At 39.2% G+C, this 14,021-nt stretch overlaps 1 protein-coding gene across 1 annotated transcript in view; it reads left to right on the top strand.

Annotated features, from left to right (window-relative positions):
• The first annotated feature begins 5,020 nt into the window (after window positions 1-5,020).
• The window catches only part of galnt1 (UDP-N-acetyl-alpha-D-galactosamine:polypeptide N-acetylgalactosaminyltransferase 1), a 52,147-nt gene continuing 43,146 nt past the window's right edge, over window positions 5,021-14,021 (top strand). The window contains exon 1 of the mRNA XM_017425128.3: window positions 5,021-5,463. The gene's annotated coding sequence lies outside the window, so the exon portion shown is untranslated. The remainder of the gene's footprint in view (window positions 5,464-14,021) is intronic.

Here is a 14,021-nt window from a genome sequence, read left to right as displayed (position 1 = left end):
TGCTTTAATGTCTCAAACAGATAAAGCTATTTAATCCAAATAGAAGCAATTGGAACTCCTAAAGGTCAGTTACTTATTAACTCTATAATAAAATCAAGAATACTTTACACAGTAGTATATTTATTTAAATAATTAGACGTAAATTCCTGGCTGAGTTAACGAGGAATGATCCAGCAGCATCTGTTTGTGACCCTTGTCACAATACTAACTAAATGATTTCAAAGTTTAGTTATTGTAATGTCAAGAAGAAAAAAAAAACACAAATTGAGACAAAGATCTTCATTGCTATATTTTGGACCCCTTCAACAATTCAGTTACATTTGAGCAACGCGAAACACAAATTAAATTATACTATTTGTAATGTAAGAGCAGCCTGAACACTACATTTGGCCTGACATGTGAGAGCACTGAGAAGTAAAGCCCGTCTGAACTTTTTTCAAAACTGCTCAGGTAAAATTAAATCAATGCACCTGTCGTCAGTCTTCAGGCATGGCCTCTGGTTATCCTCTGCTATATTAGAGGAATATGGCATGCCTTGGGAGGAACACGTTTTTTCTGTTATCATCCTGTCACTGGTTTTTACACAGACACCTTTGAGGGCGAGCGCCTCTAGCTAATCTATCCGCCTGCTCTGTCCCACTTGGGGAGAACCTGTCAGCGTTCGGTGAGCTCACACAACACAACACCGTGACACCCAAACTCCACAACCGGCTCTCTGAGCTGCCGAGGCCACCTTAATTGAACTCTGGAATGGCAGGATGCTACTATATACTGTATGTTAAAGGGTATCTGTCTCGCACAGAGGAGCATTACTGCTGCTCTCATTTCATTGACTGAAAGGCTGCTCTCACAGGAGGGAATGCTGATTCAGAGGAAGCTCTCTTTAAATGTCTCATTCATTTTTCAGCGCTGGCACATTGCTGCTGTCACTTATATGAATAAAGTATATCCTGAGACTCTGCTTAAGCTCATCTGGAAACATATATTAATGTTTTAAGAGTAAAGTTACGGCTACGAGCAAGTGACTGAGAGGATTGAGCCCTCTCGAGTTTTTCCACATAAACTACGTCATTAAAGAATCTCGCTGTTACGAAAGCAACACACACACAAACTCTTTTCTCTGTGAAGTTTATTTAAATTGCATCTTAGGTTTAATTCATGCTGCCATCATGGTTAAGAGCACATTTTGTGGATAAACTGGTGGCGTTTTTAACGGATGCCATGAGTGGTGAACGTATGAGCCTCAGCCTGGAGCGGATGTCATCGATCCGTGTCAGCAGGTCATCGACTCGTACTGGATATGTGCCGATATTTGTAATGGGACTGGAAAGCTCTTATTGTGTGCCGGAATGTGTGTGTGTGTGTGTGTGTGTGTGTGCAGGTTGGCTGATTGCCATGTGTTTGAAGGAGTTTGCATTCATTTGAATAAGTGTATTAGCACAGGCAAATTAAACATGTGGAACATAAATGTTTCTAGAACACTGTTATGGTTTAACAAGTGTCATAAAAAACAGAACGATTAAAGTCTGTGTGTGTGTGTGGGGGGGGGGGGCCCAGTTCTTTACCTTTTTAATTCCCAAACCTGTTAGTTCAGAGCTTTTAACGTGATGTTTTGTAGCAACATTATGACCAGTTAACATCTTACCTGCAGAAAAATTATTCCTACAAACTAAAGAGCTAACAGTTAATCCAAGATAGGCCAAGCACAAAGTGGATCACTGCCATCTTAAAAGAACTCCCACCTCAAATTTTTCATAGCAGTCTCTGCAAATGACATTTCAGAAACTTCAACACCACCATCAGCTTGACATTACAGGGCTCTTTTGGCAGAAATATCATAATATTCTTTGCTGGAAACGCCCCAGGCTGCACTGGAAGTGCTGCTGTAAGAGCGGAATAAATTAAAATTTAGCCTTGATCTTAAATGTAATCCTGAATAAAACTGCTATGAAAAATGCTAATCACAAATTGGTTTAAAATCTTTGTCCTGAGCACAGGGGGGGTAAATCACCTGATTTTGAACAGAGTGAGAACATGTTCGCTTGTGTTTTCCCAGTTTTCTTACTAGTATCTGTGCATCAAAATTAAAATAACAAATAAATAAATATTTTATGTAGTATTATTATACTAATTTACTTATAAAATAATCATATTAAGCAGTGCATCATAAAATGCATATATATATATATATATATATATATATATATATATATATATATACAAAAAGATGCAGCCATAAACAACAAAAACTCCAAATGTGGAACATTCTTTTGCAAATGTGTGACAAATACAAGGTGGCAAACTTGTCAGCACAGAACGCAAATAAGCTGAGTGCCTATCAGATAATTATTCTTTCTCTGTGCCAAACCTGGCTTCCTGAATACATTCAGCATGACCTGACCTAGAAGAGCAACCGTAATGCGTTTCACATCTCATCAAGTCGAGGCAGAGCGTTTTCTGTCTGTGCAGGTAACAGCGTTGAGTCGTAAAAATGAGACATAGCTCCTCAATGACTTGATTAAGCCCAACAGAAGTTTAGCTTCCGACGTCGAGACAAACCAATTTGGCAGTGTAGCCGTACGAATGTGGACTCAAACTATCGTATATTGGCCTCCATGAATTTTTCACAAAGCTGCACCTGGGACTGCATTGCCAATAAGGAGCAGACTTTACCATCTGAGTGAATGAGTCCGTAAATCGGCAACATTAGAAGAAAATGAAGTCACTGACTCAGGAAGATAGCTCTGCCTTGCACCAGCACAAGTCTAAGCATTCCCAAGAGGGTCTCTTATTCTGGTAATAAATCGTGACAAAGAAGGTTACGCCTGCAGTCAAGACATCTAAGCACTCCCCTGATGGAGCAGGTAATAGTGAGCAATAGTATTGATATCTTATTTATAGCTTTTCTTGTAACTTTTCCATTTACCATAAACCATTGTACCTTTCTGTCAGGTGGAACAAAAAAGAAGCCAATTGACTTTTTTTTTTTACTATTACTTCTGATTACAATCCAGTTTTTATCCTCTATATGTGGCCATAAATGACAAACCTTTGGCTGAGTCCAAGTTCCTTTTGGATTGATGGTTTGTTTGCAGGTAGGAGCCCATAAAAGTCACGATGCTTGAGATCTACCACAACTTCCTTCCCACTTCCTTCAGCAGTTCTTTATTTAGATTTTAGAAACAAAATCAAACTTTTGAGTTCAGGAGACAGTTTTAAAACATTAGTAAAACTGGCACAAAAAAGCTACATTTCATATTCTTTAGCTGGGATTCCAAACTTTACAAATATAAGAAAGAAATACAGAAATCTTCGGGTGATTTGTTTGCATGGGTCATCCAATAAAAATTTTAAAGAGAGTTAGCACATGAGACATCGAAAAAGCTCCTGTTTCATGCAATTTTGTATGTTACTTGTTTAATAATGTAAAATCTTTTTTATTATTATTTTACTTGCCTTTTTCACCCACAATACAGTTCTTAGTACGTCTGTTTAACGTCTTATATTTATATTTAAAACAATTTTCGTATTTTATTCCAAGTCTTTCTGTTTAATACTCGATGTCTGGTTAAAACTAGGGGAAACACATACAGCCATGTAAGCTATTGCACAATAATAAATACCACAAGTTGAGGCGAAGCGACTTGTGTAATGATGCTGTAAAATCTGTGTGATAATTTATATAGTCTGTTTCGCAAAGTCGAAGCACTTTGTGTAAATAAACAGGAACATATAAGTCATGGCTGCATCTGTTGAGTAAGATTTCAAATCGTCTCCTAACAGCAGTATTTCAATAATTCAACAGTTGTGTAGAAGGGATTTATTTCATCCTATCGTTTAACTTGATAAAACCTTCTCAATCCACTGTTACGCCACGGACTAAACTGAGTTGACTCATCCAGATGGAAGTATTGTAGTTTTGAAATAATAATACTTCAGTGTGTTTTATACTACTTTCTAAACGCATGCTGTTTTTTTTTTGTTTGTTTTGTTATTGTTGTTTTGGGGTGTCGAGGTTTCGCCCGCCACAAAAGGCAAAAGCGCAATAGTGGTTTTGCCTGTGTCTCTGTGTGTTTTTGTTTGTCTATAGTGTCAGCAAAATATCTCTGAAACTCTCAGAAAGTGATCACTGGATGTACACCTACAACTGATTAACCTTTGGAGTCAACCATGTTCAAGATGGCTGAGACAGCTCACACAGATCGTCATAACAGCCAACATACCCAAGGAAACACAAAAATGGCTGTAACTTAGCCTATTGTACAGACATGTGGTCACAGCTGGGACTCATTAACAGCACATAGTCCAAGTGCATGAACTGAGTCAACACTGTCTGTTGGCAAAATGTCTGCTCAACAGATTTTAGTAAAACTGTCAAAAATTAATCATTCGATACACAAATCAAATCATTACCTTTTCTAGTAACGATGGTTGCAAAGGCTAATCAACAATTTGCAACACAGAAATGGCTTTAACTCGGTCAAATGTACAGATACTGGGCTAAAGTTTGATGTGGGAGTAGCTGACACTCATCCTCGAGTCATACGCAGAGCGCTATCACATCTCGCGAGATCTGGCGATATTGCGAGAATTTGCACATAGTGTCATTTTCGGGGTTCAAATCCGTTCCCCTTCAACATAATATCATGTTAAATTGGTATGAAATGCGGCGGGCCATGTCCTTTCTTTAAAAAATAAATGCTAGGCGTTTATTTACTCTGTTAAACACTTTGTGTTGTGTGAAAAGTGCCAAACAAATAAAGTTCGATTAACGGACTGAAAACGTTGTAATTCTGATCAGGTCTTAAAAGCGTTGTGTTTTCAAGTGCAGCAGTTCACTTAACGATTAAAGCCCTAGTTCCACAATTTACTGCCTTTATGCGTCAAGTAATTTTTTTTTTTTAGATTATGCATGAAAATGCACGTTTGTTGTCAGCGACGCCTAAAAACTGATCTGCTTTTTGCCTATCAGAGGATGGGATCAGTCAGAGGAGTCCTTCCGGGTTGGGATGAGCAGAGATGCTGTCTGTGTTTGCTCTGCACATCAGCAGCCAGCTCCTCTCTCTCAGTCAGTCAGACAGACAGCGGCAGAGAGGCAGCACGTCCGCCCAGAGAGAGACAGCTCAGGAGCGGTTCCCGGCGACTGAACCCACGGTCACATTCACGCTCCTCTCCAATGGATATATCCTCGAGTGACGCCTTTTGACATCGGACGGTGCGCTTGTGGCCGCGGTAAAACTCAGAAACCAGTCCCGCTTTCTCTTTTTTTTTTTTTTAAGGGGGACTGGTTTATCTCGCTCGCACGGAGGGAGACACTCTCCCCACATCGTTAGCTTGCTAAGCTAACTAGCCCGCTAACTTAGCAGTGATACTTTGAACCGTATCAACGTCAGTTTTCTGCCTCCTCGCTAGCCTGCGGTCCTTTGCGCCACACTGGCATATCGAGGAGCCCCGTCTCTACAGGTAAGCGAACAATATTTGTTTTTTAAAACCCAACCTAATTTCTTATCATAGCTGTTCTGTTCACCCCATAAACCCCACCGCTGGCTCGCCTCTGGCCAGCGAGGCTGTAACGGTCCTCCAGCAGCGGCGGAGAGAAGAGGTCCTTGTTGACAGAAGCAGCCAAGCAACGGGGATGCGACGCGACTCGGCGTTTAACAAGCTCATTATCACTTCGCCACCAGGCTAATGGCATGTTCTCGCGAACACATTTGAATGCGTTTTGACGCGAGAAGACGCGCAGTCACTTAACTGTGTGCTTCTTGACACTTTCTTTTTAAACTCGCACCCTATCGGGCGTTCAACCTTGACGGCTGATTTACGGTGAATGGGCCACTGCCAGGTTCATATCATCTCTCGGACTACTTCTTGCCGCATTTCGGCTGCAGCTTGTTTCCCTAACGGTTTATTTAAACGTGTGACAATTAATCTTTGACGTCCTGCCTCGACTAGAGACCCGGAGAAGCAGTGCCTGCTCAAAGTTGACCGACATGCTCACAAAAGTGTGTATGTACGTGTTTCTTCCTGGTGGTGTTTCCTCTCTTTTTGTTGTCCTCCTTTCTGGACATTTTGAGCCTCCAGGGTTGCGTCACAATGAGCCTAAAAACAGGAGTTTAACCTCAGGTTGGTGGCTCTGCTGTCTCTATTATCTGTTGGAGGTCAGATTATTCCTCTCAGCTTTACACAGAGAGGAAACACGGTTGACTACAATGGACATGTTAATGTTGCTCTTGGACTCTGAAGGGTTTTAAATCGCATTCAGAATATTCAAACCTCGTGGGAACTTTTTATAGGTTTTGGTTTGAGCGTTTTGCGCCTTCTCCTCCCTCTCTCCTCTGTGTGAGGATTGATTGTGCTTGAGTGATCATGCATTAACAATGCTGTAATTATCTTAAAAGATAAGGCCATTGATTCGCGCTATCAATCCAACAACGGCCACAATTGCAAAGAAGCGAGTAAAGATGTAAGATTGACAGAAAACCTATTTATCATGTTGTGTTTCTTGAAGGGAGAACCATCCTCTTGTGTGTTTAGGGTTTGTAATTGGAGTAGAAGGGTTGCTGTGTCTCCATAAAACCTGTAGCATTAGTATGTTGGAGAATATGGACTGAAACGTTGATAAATTTGCAAGATAAACGTCAGTGAGGCACAGTTTAACAGTTACAATAAATCCTTTGAGGGATTGCATATCCCCCGCCATCTTTCATGCTAGAGTTTTTAATTAAAATCCTCCTAACATTAGAGGGGATGGAGTTGTAGCTGTTTAAGTCAAACCTTGTAAATGACAATATGTGTGATCTCACGCTATACTGCGAGAGCTTGTGTGATCTGTTAGCGCTCAGAGTATGTATTGAGGATGACTCTCAGCGACTACCACTTCAGATTTTAGCTCGTTATCTATAAATAATCAGCCGAGTTATAGCCATTTTTGTGTTGGCTAAGGTCAAACGGTCGAACGGGGTTGTCACCGACAGTTAAATTGTTGTAGATGATTTGTGGTCAAATATTTATTGGTGAAAGTTTAAACTATCTTTTATTGGCCAGAATATATGACCTGTGCTGGCAAAATGAATCGTAATGTGCACAGGTGGCAGTAAAATAAGTGAAAGGAAATAGATTTGCGTAAAAGTGTGTCCGTAAAGACGCTATTTAGTGATCCCACTAACTAAAATAGTATATAATCTACCTTTTAAATTGAAGTTTTCTAACAGAAATAATCCTTTGTCTTACAACCCTTATAATTTCCTTCGAAACTGACCATTTTTCTCTGCCGGCTGCTGTTTGGCGTCATTCCCCTTTTTAAATATAGAGCTCATTCTAGACCAAATATAAATCGAGACTTCAAGCTAACATCGTTGTAAACAAAGCTAGCTTGCTGCCAGGCTAGGTGATAAATTGCCAAATTTCATCATTTTGAGGCTTTTGAGATGGAGAATTTGAAAATAAAAATAACAAATGAAAATTTCCTCCTTGTGACTCATTTTGCCAGCACATGTAACATTTGTGTTGGGGATCAGTCAACAGCTACAACCGCACCAAATGTTAGCTCAACATATGCAAAACTGACTGAGTCATAGCCATTTTCAAAGTCTATTGCCTGTGACGGCCATCTTGAATTGGGTTGACTCGAAAAGTCAATCAGTTGTACATTTTCACCTATTGATTGTTTTCTGCACATTTAATTCAAATCCTTCCAGTATTTCATAATATATTTTGGCAATGGACAAAACTAACTACCGTAACTTGACTAAGGAGATCAGTAGTATGAACGATACTGGTTGTTGCTGTGAAATGTGTAAAATGTGTGGGTTTAAGGTTCATTTGTTGCGACTTTGTTTGCGTTTTTTTGTTTGCCGTCTTTGCTCAGCGCTGTATGACTGAACTCAGCCTCGTGTTAAACCATGACTGTCAAGCTCCAAAAGGAAATTAATCATGTTCCTCATTTCAAGGCCTAGATGTGTTTCCTGCCCTGACTCCATTCAGGCCACAGCACATGTGTTTTCGTGGTTTTTATGCCCAGATGTGTGATGATAGATTTGAAATTTTCCTGACTACAGCAATTTTTGCCCTCCTCTTTAGGCGTTACTGGCATGAATTAAATAAGTTTGTTTGTAGATACCTCACTGTGGTTTTAGCTCATGTAGCAGGTATGTGCACATCACAGGTGGTTCTAGTTTTTCAAATGGCATGCGTTTGAGTTTTACATTTAATCGTTATGAAGTTTTAAATTCAAATGTGTAAATATTTATACAGTTTTTTATTTAATTTTGTTTTTTAGTAAACAATGCTGACAGTGAAAGAGTTGAAGGTGATCATCTGTTTTCCTATATATATGGTGTTTGTCTTTGATCGTGGCTGTGGTCCATTTATTGGTCCGAGCTGGTCTGGGACAATAGTCCTATTCTGACCCGTGTCTCCGGAGGGAGGCAACAGCACGGCGTTCTCGGCACTCTGTGTGCCAGAAAGGCTCGGTTTAGGATTCGGTTTCCACAGCCACCTGGACCTCAGAGCACAGGAATGCCATTGTTCCCTCTTCCAGACCTCGTCCAGATTACACACTCATACAAACGCACACGTACATAAACAGGCATAATGACTTTTCTAGAAAGTACTTGATTTATTTGACGGAATATCTGGTATCATCCTACACCACGGGGCTGAGCTGGCCAAGCACTGTGCGGATGGTAAAATGCACCCATTGTGCCTCTTTTTACCGCCGGGTTGATGCTTCTGTCAGTTTCAAAGCCTCCATGTGAGAAACTATGGTCAGTAAGTGTTTGTTTGTTAATAAAAGAAGTAGTGATCTGTTCCCACTCATGTGGCTTTACCATGCAAAACATACAAGGAGAAAATTAGTGCGCCCATTTGAATATGACGTTTACTTCGCTGCCAAAACAAAACTAGAGCTGATAAATCTCGATTACTGCAGAGTCATTTGATGCGAAGCTAAATGTTTACAATATCCTTTCACTACTGCATTGTCAATTTAATTTAAAATGCAAACTTAAAACAAAAGAAATCAAATTGCCATTTAAAAAAAATAAATAAATAAAGGTTAACTGAGAGTAGAGCTTAGTTAGGGCTGCAGCTATGGAATATTTTTATCAAAAAAACCATTGATTAACTGGATATAAATCTGTTACACCAACTTTTTTTCTGAAAACCCCCAACTTTCATCCACACTAAGGCCCTCCCCTCTCTGCCATCAAAACCTCACCTTCTCTTGCCAGAGCACCATGAAAGATCAATTCTTTTATTTTCCCTTGATCTTGCATAGCTCTGTCCGGGAATGAGATGCCAAGATGTTTGCAACAGTCTGTCTCAAGTGTTGTTTTTATTTTTTATTTTTTACACAATACTGAGGTCTGTGGCATGCATAAATCTGAAGGAGAAAATTATCCGAATCTTTGTATTTGGCCTGGGTGCAACGATGCGTCCTTTGATAATCCAAAACTTTTTTTTTTTCTGTTTTTCCTTGAAACACTAAATCAGTTCAAAGGCAGGCAGGGGAGGCATCTCATCCCAGCTAAGTTATATGCTGAAAATGTAGAAATCAAACAGCTCTTGATTCATTTTATAAAAACGATTAAATGAAAATTATTTTCCTGTTTTGACTTTTTGCACAGATTTATTTTTTCCCCCTCCATCACACATAATGTAGCATAAGCATGTTGTGTAACAATAATAACTGTCCCGGTGAAACATACTGTGCAGTATGCCGTCACGTGGAGTAAACAAATAACTGAGCCAGAGATTGCCTCAAGGAATTTTTGTAATTGGGTTATTTAAATTACTCAATAAATCATTTCAGCTCTTTTAGTAAAAAACATCAAATAAACTACCTAAACACACTGAGTATATCAATAAAAACCAGTCAAAGCAAAACAAATTTCTATAAAAACGCAGTCAAAACAGTGTCTTAGGTTAAATATCGTGTGATGACAAAGTTAAAAATATTTTTGGTCAAAATGGGACCCTATTTTCATTAAATGTTTATGATTTTAAGCTTATTAGGAAAAATTAATTGACCTTAAGCCTTGGTTTTCTATGAATACACACTCCTAAAACTTGAGGATTTCATGAAAAACTTGCACTACTTCACTAAACACAGTTGTGAAGTCAGTGTTAAAGACTGTTGACCTGTTTGTTACTTATTTGTTCTCACAGTCCAAAATGCGAACATCTTCTCACTGTAGAGATGCTTGCAGCACAGCGTGTTGGCTCCTTTAACTGTCCATGGAGAATGGCATCCGCAAACTTGCATTACATCGCCTCTTCCCCTTTTTGTGTACACACACTTGAGCAGAAGGAAGTCTCTGTGGGTACACTGTTTCCACCTGAGTGCTTTTTGTCATAACATTTAGCGTCTTTTCAAACCATTTAGGCAAATTCCCCCCCCCCCAAAAAAAAAAAAAAAGAAAAAAGGCATTTTGTGAAAATAAAATGGCAAGTTCAGTCAGCCTGTTCTCGCTGCAGGCTGAGAGAAGGAGGAACTCGCAGTATGACATTACTGTAATGATGCATGCAAAGATGAGCTCCAAATATGTGTGCAGTCAGTTTTATCAAATAGAAGTTGAAACAGACTTGACTGCGGTCTATTCTGCGAGTGCAGCAGCTCAGGAGCAAACAAAGATGTGAATGTGAGTCAGATATAAGAGATGATAGCGTCCAGTTTCTACTATAATGATGTGCAGTGTGAATATAAATATAACTGTAAATACAAGGTGAATGCAGCTGAATAGCGCAGCGAGTGGAACTGCATTAACCCCTCAACACAGTCACAGTGACAGCACTACCAAATTCTCTTCTTCTATTTTCTGATCAAGTCTGAGATTAAACAAAACGGAAAAATAGTACAGTAGTAATTAGGCATGGGCCAATTAGTAGTTTCAAGGCATACCATGGTGTTACAAAGTCACCGTGTCAAAACTACAAATGCTTTCCATCAGACTGTTGCTATGGTTTAAATGGCTTTTCATAAGATATCCAAGTCCATTTTTCTGCTTTCCCCTTAGCTGACAAAATTTAAATTTTAAATTCATTCTCAGTAGTTGTAATTTCAATTGAAATTTCAACCTTGATCTTAAATATTAAAAATAAAAACATAATAATAAAATTTACTGACCTTAAATTGGTTTAAAATCTGTTCTGAGTGCAGGAAAAAGCTGACTGACTTTAAACAGTAACTGTCAACAATCTGTCCTCTTATTTATATATGTGCGTTAAAATAACTATAAATTTTTTTTATTATTATACTATTGCATCTACAATATAATCATTAACCAAAATATATCATATTGTTTAGGCAAGAAAAGTAATAGTAATTGCATTTTTGTTTTTAAATACAAGCCTGTAAATCATGGTATGCATCTTAACATTTTTGTTTTAATATTGTAGTTCTGTGAAACCATGATATTTTTGCTCCTGGTTACTGTCACTTCTAGACTGTCCCGTGTCTAGTAGTATTTATGAGCTTCACAATAGCTCACAAATGTATTGTCATCACAGTATCAGTGAGAGCAGTAACAATATGACAAACAACTGCTTAAACTGCAATAAATAACAGGCCATTATATTTCAGTTTCCATGCATTTATGTTCTGCCTGCAGATATTTTTGGTCAATCTAATTGACTCTCACTGGCCTTGATGCTCACACTTGGTTTGTCAGGAACGGGGTGGAAGGAGGCGAACCCTGAGCGCAGACTCATGTTGATAAAAAAAACTAATTTATTTAGAAATAAAAGGCAAACCCAAAACAAAGGCTGACGTGGCAGCAAAACCTAGACTAAATACAAAAAAACATTAACTAACTAAACTAAACTAAACTAAACTAAACCTGAACAGACCTGAGACTAAAGACGAACCACTGGGAGACAAGAAGGCACGAGCAAACAGAACNAGAATGACAATGAACCAGCAGATAGTGAGAGAAGTGACCGGGTTTTTAAAGGCAGAGGGTGATTAGTGGAAGTGGGCACAGGTGAGAAGATTAAGGAGCTAGAGGCAGGTGTAGATGGGTGAGAAAAGGGAAGAGAGAGAGTGACTGAGGAGAAGTGAATGGTGGCTGAGGCACAGGGAAGAGACAACTAAATAACAAACAAACTCGAACTGAAATATGAAGACAAAACATAATACAAAAACCTTACATCCTAACATGGTTTAGATCAGGGGTCTCCAATCATGGTCCTTGAGGGCCACTATCCTGCATGTTTTCCTTGTTTTCCTGCTACAACACACCTGATTCAGTGGTTAAATTACCTCTTCATGTTCTGCAGAAGCCTGTTAATCACCCATTGATTTAAATCAGGTGTGTTGGAGCAGAGAAACAAGGAAAACATGCAGGATAGTGGCCCTCCAGGACCAGGATTGGAGACCACTGGTTAGATGATCGTGTAGACAGAAGAGAAAGTGAGGAGTGAGGAATATGGGTTTATCACAATTGATATTTTCATTGCAATATTAAATGATAATATTGCACATTGCAAGATTTTCTATTATTGTGCAGCCCTAGTAATATGGTTTAGTATTATACTGAACCTTATGGTACTTTCGTTTTACACATGCAATGCTCTTAATCTGAAAGGCAGATGAACACACAACAGATTTTAACAGATTAAAACGAGGACACTGTGATATTTTAATATTTGTAACACCACAACCCCTTCTTTTTTTTAATAAAGTGGGCTGTCATGTCTTTGTTGTTGTAAGATGTTTATCTTGCCCGTTACGCTGCCTGAAAAAGGCACCCAAGATTAAGTGCAGCTAACAGAAGGTCACTCTGGATGTTTGTAGGTAATTTAGCTAGATCAGATAGCAGAAACTTAAATGGTTAATCTTCAAACAGAGTGAAAGCGAGAAATAAACCTGTTGGAGACATTCAGCAGTTTTTTTTTTTTTCTGGTTCTCAGTCCACTAGGATTTGTAAGCAGTTGCGTGTATGTGTGTGCATATAGGCATGTGCTTCCATCTGCGTGTGTCCTTTTGCTCTCCGGCGGGTCACGTTAGGGATAGAATAGCAGAGAAGTGGGTCAGCCAGCGCCACCAGGGAGTCTTGTCAGCGGTCTGTGCCCTGCTCCGACTGGAACCAGCTAAAGGCCAACACAAACAGATCAACCTTGGTTGCATGCATGTGTGTTCAGTCTATAAGGCCTAATGCTTCTGAGGGTTAATTGATGATGTAGCGATTGGCTTTTTATTTCTTTTTTTTTAAACCAGGTGACAAGAGCGTGACATGCTTTTTGTCAGTCACTGTTCTAACATGTTCCTACCTTGTTTACTGTACTTTGACTCCTCATAAATAGCTTTGGTGGAATTATTACAGCTGTGAGGGCAAAAAGAGCAGTAAACCAAAGCTTCGGCTGAGTGTGTTTTAACTGCATATAGAGCTTCTACAGATGATTCAGAGGCTGTCACAGTCAGTGTGTCTCAGCTGGATGGACATCATGTTTCTGCAGGCTTAACGATAAGGAAATGGGATTTAGCGCAGTATTCAGCAGAGCTTGTTTCCCCCCCCCCCCAACTCATAGCTGCAGTCGCTTGTTTTCTGCATTGGTTCTTCTCTGAGAAGAAGGATTTAATAGGCTATTTCTGTTCCTCGCTTGGTTCTCTGTGTCCCTGTGTTGTTAAACAGTAAAGGCATCATGAGCTCATTAGAAAGTAAAATATAGGTATAGTTTAATTTTGGACTGCAACAGCAGGAATCATTCTTATGAACTACCAAGTCCAAGAAAAAGCTGCGGTCTGAAATCAAGTGATGCTCAGCGTTGGATGGTGTTGAAGTATTTTTGTTCCGAGTTCTTCACAATGTGCTGTAACCTTCTAAAGTTTTAATTATAAATATTCAGAATTATTAATAGACATGGCCTTTTATGTGGGAACTTTGGTACAAATGCTGTAGTCTAATAAATTTTTAATCACAGTGTTTGTTTAAATGGCCATGTGCTGCATAAAATGAGCTGGTAAAAGTCATAAACCTGCAGTATTGTCAGCTAACGCTGCAGTTTTTCCTAGTTCTCAGGTC

The sequence above is a fragment of the Kryptolebias marmoratus genome, linkage group LG16, assembly GCF_001649575.2.
Source record: "Kryptolebias marmoratus isolate JLee-2015 linkage group LG16, ASM164957v2, whole genome shotgun sequence".
NCBI classification, from domain to species: Eukaryota; Metazoa; Chordata; class Actinopteri; order Cyprinodontiformes; family Rivulidae; genus Kryptolebias; species Kryptolebias marmoratus.
This window is presented reverse-complemented; position numbering and strand designations above follow the sequence as displayed.